At 46.0% G+C, this 3,560-nt stretch overlaps 1 pseudogene; it reads left to right on the forward strand.

Annotated features, from left to right (window-relative positions):
- Positions 1 to 214: 214 nt before the first annotated feature.
- LOC100596789 lies at positions 215 to 619 on the forward strand (annotated as a pseudogene).
- Positions 620 to 3,560: the final 2,941 nt, after the last annotated feature.

Raw genomic sequence — 3,560 nt, forward strand, 5'->3', positions numbered from 1 at the left:
CTACAAGTCTCTAATGAAGGAGCCCATTAGAGACAACATAGATTAGTCAAGAGCTCAGAATGTAAATCCAGATGCACTTGCTAAGGGCATGACCTTATACAAGCTACTTCAACCTCTGGAGTCGCAGTTTCCTCATCCGTACGATGGGTTTAATAATAGCATTTAACCTCTTCCTCAGTGCTGCCTATGAGGTGGCAGCCATCTCCTCAGCATCATGGCTGCCCTTAGACCCCTTGTGAAGCCCAAGATTGTCAAAAAGAGAACCAAGAATTTCATCCGTCACTAGTCAGACTGATATGTCAGAATTAAGTGTAACTGACAGGAACCCAGAGGTATTGACAACAGGGTTCACAGAAGGTTCAAAGGCCAGATCTTGATGCCCAACATTGGTTATGGGAGCAAGCAAAAAACAAAGCACATGCTGCCCAGTGGCTTCCGGAACTTCCTGGTCCACAATGTCAAGGAGCTGGAAGTGCTGCTGATGTGCAATAAATCGTACTGTGCTGACATCGCTCACAATGTTTCCTCCAAGAACCACCAAGTCATGGAAAGAGCCGCCCAGCTAGCCATCAGAGTCACCAACCCTAATGCCAGGCAGCGCCGCAAAGAAAATGAGTAGACAGCTCATGTGCACGTTTGTGTTTAAATAAAACTGTAAAAACTGCCAAAAGAAGTAGCATTTATCCCATGAGGTTGGTATAATCCATGGTGTGGATAAACAGAGATACATCATATAAAGTACAAGCACACAGCTCACTCTGAGGCCCAGGCAGTGGCATGCTCAGCCGAGATCTTGTCTTTAGCACCCAGGCCCCAGCATGGGGACTGGGGTGGGATCAGTTTTTGTCAGATGATTATGTTGATGGGGATGCTTTACTTATTGTCACAAGTGACCATGAGCCAGCTTGGTCTTGACTGAGGGGCAGCCCGGGACTCCTGGCTGAACCTTCATCAATGGAGCAGAGGGCTGCCAGAAAGAAAAAGGCACAGTGGGGGACTTCCTTGACAATCCAGCCCTTACCAGCTTGGAGGATTTTTTGGAAAGGTGGGTGGTTCCATAGGGATGGGGGCTGACCATTCCACAGTGCTGCAGAAATCAGAACAAAACAAAACGAGCTATAATCGTGAAACCATGTGCACCATGCATCCAAATTAAACAGTTCTACCACTCTATGGCCCCAGATATGTTCCAACACTTCCAGTTAAGGAACAAACAGAAATCAGATCCAGACAAGTTTCGTTTGGGAGGATTTGCTCTGCCTCATAACTGTTGTTTAAACAGGCAAGAAATTTACTCAGTCAGCTTACTAGCTCTGAGACCTTGGGAAGAAGCCATTTAAACTCTCTGAGCCTTAATTTTACCACTGTACAATGGGGGTAGTAACATCTACCTCAAAAGATGACTAAAAAGAAGAGATTAAATAGATTCTTTAGCGAACAGTCAGTACTAAATAAATATCTTCTGTCCCTTCCCTTTCCCACAGGGCCACCACAACAAAGCCTAGAGAACTAGTGCCAAGTGAACTGGATACACAGAATTTATTTCAAGCGTGTAAATGTAGGCTGGGTGCGGTGGCTCATATCTACAATCCCAGCACTTCGAGAAGCCAAGGTGGGAGGATAGCTTGAGGCCGGGAGTTTGAGACCAGCTTGTGAGACCCCGTCTCCACAAAAAATACAAAAAAATCAGCTGGATGTGGTGATGCATGCCTGTAGTCCCAGCTACTCAGGAGGCTGAGGAGGGAGGATCGCTTGAACCTGTGAGTTTGAGGCTACAGTAAGCTGAGATTGTGCCAGTGCACTCCAGCCTAGGTGACACAGCAAGATCTTGTCTCCAAAATAAAGAAACAAAATAAAAAATGCGAATGCAGAAGAACATGTGTTGGTCCTACAGAATCTCCTAACGAAAGGTGAGACAGGCAGGGGTCGAGTTCATGCCAGGTGACAGTCCCTCCAGGTACAGTAGGACCTTGAGGGAAAGCTCTGCCCGTGACCTGGTCCACATCACATCAAATGTTTTTGATGTTAATTAAATAATGTGAAAGTGGTAATCTATTTTAATGTTCTTTAAAATTAAATATTAAAAGTGTTTTTTATTGTCATTTTTGATAGAATCTGAGAAATCAAAGGAAGCAAGATTGTGATGGGGTTTTAGATATCTATCTAGAATTGCTAAGTGGATTTCATCTCTCCTGCACGGCAGTCAATGGACAGTGGCTGTCTGGAACATGGCATTGAGAAGAATTCTCCATGCCATAGGGTAGACCAGCAATGTCTAGGGTAGACTACCGATGTCTAGGGTAGACTAGCAATGTCTACCCTAGACATAGAGTAGAAATGTGACATGTACACATGGTCAGAGTATTTGCCATTCCTGAACTAGTCCCTTTGCCCCATCTGGCTAAACCTAGATTATGTAAACATAACCAATTATCTAATGAGGCTAGATAATAGCTAGGTAGTTGCTCAGAGATCTCTCCCGGGTGAAACTCTCCACTAGGCAGAGCTGGAAGTGAAAGATATGTTAACACATGGATCCCACGTGGTTACCCTGAACTGAGCACAAAATGCCAAGCACTTTACATGCATTATTTCTAATCCTCCCAAGAATTCTGTGAGTTGGGCACAAGCCATTCCATAGATTAGGAAACTGAGTTCTCGTGAGCTTCAGTGACTCGTCCGGAGTTACCCTTAACTGTTGAGCATCAGAGCTGGAAGCTGCTCCTGCATCTAACACAGAAACCCACACTGTCTTTCCTTGGGCTACACTGTGTTTTCAGGAAGGAAAGGGAGTGAACCGTCTGACTAGGTGATGGCTGATGGAAGCTCTCTTGTTCCTCTGCCATTGCTGGGTTTTCTGGACAACCTCCTCGGGCCTTTATTTGGCTTTGACTGCAGGACACAAACTTGGCTTTCGCCACAGACAGCTGGGTGTGTCCTCCAGTTGGGAAAGGTTGGTAAAGCCTGTGTTTTGCCCCAGACAGGTAACTCAGGCCAGAAGCACGTTCTTCACGGACTCACCTTGAGAAAACCACTCCTCTGCATGCAGAGGCAGGGCCGGATGCTGACTCAGGGCTTCCTGGATGGTCTGGGGTTGCTCATTCTCGCACAGCTGGGAGTATTATGACCTGCGGTCTGTCGGCCAGCCCCTCACCTGTGAGCAGAGACTCTGAGGGGCCTATCCAGGCTCCTCCTTGGAGCACAGGAGCCATTCCTCCCCTCTGCCTTGCACCGCTCCATCTCCACAGTGACTTTGTGCTAACTTTGCAAAGGTTTCAATGCTTATCAAGTAACTTTGAATAGGAAATACATTTCAATAGCTTACAAAATAAGCAGTTTCAAAAGGCACACGGGAAAATTTCTTATTCCCATTTTTGCCTGCTATCCACTGAGTTCCCCACCCCCACCATAATAAGCACCTTTATCACCTTCCTGGGATGCCTACAGAAAACAAACATGTATAAAGGTGTATGCTTATCACCACGCACTTCCGTCACACAAAGTAGCATACCTAAACACCTCTTGCGTCCTATTTCAAGTACCAATACATCCCGAATCTC

Source organism: Nomascus leucogenys, chromosome 16 (genome assembly GCF_006542625.1).
Source record: "Nomascus leucogenys isolate Asia chromosome 16, Asia_NLE_v1, whole genome shotgun sequence".
Classification (NCBI taxonomy): Eukaryota; Metazoa; Chordata; class Mammalia; order Primates; family Hylobatidae; genus Nomascus; species Nomascus leucogenys.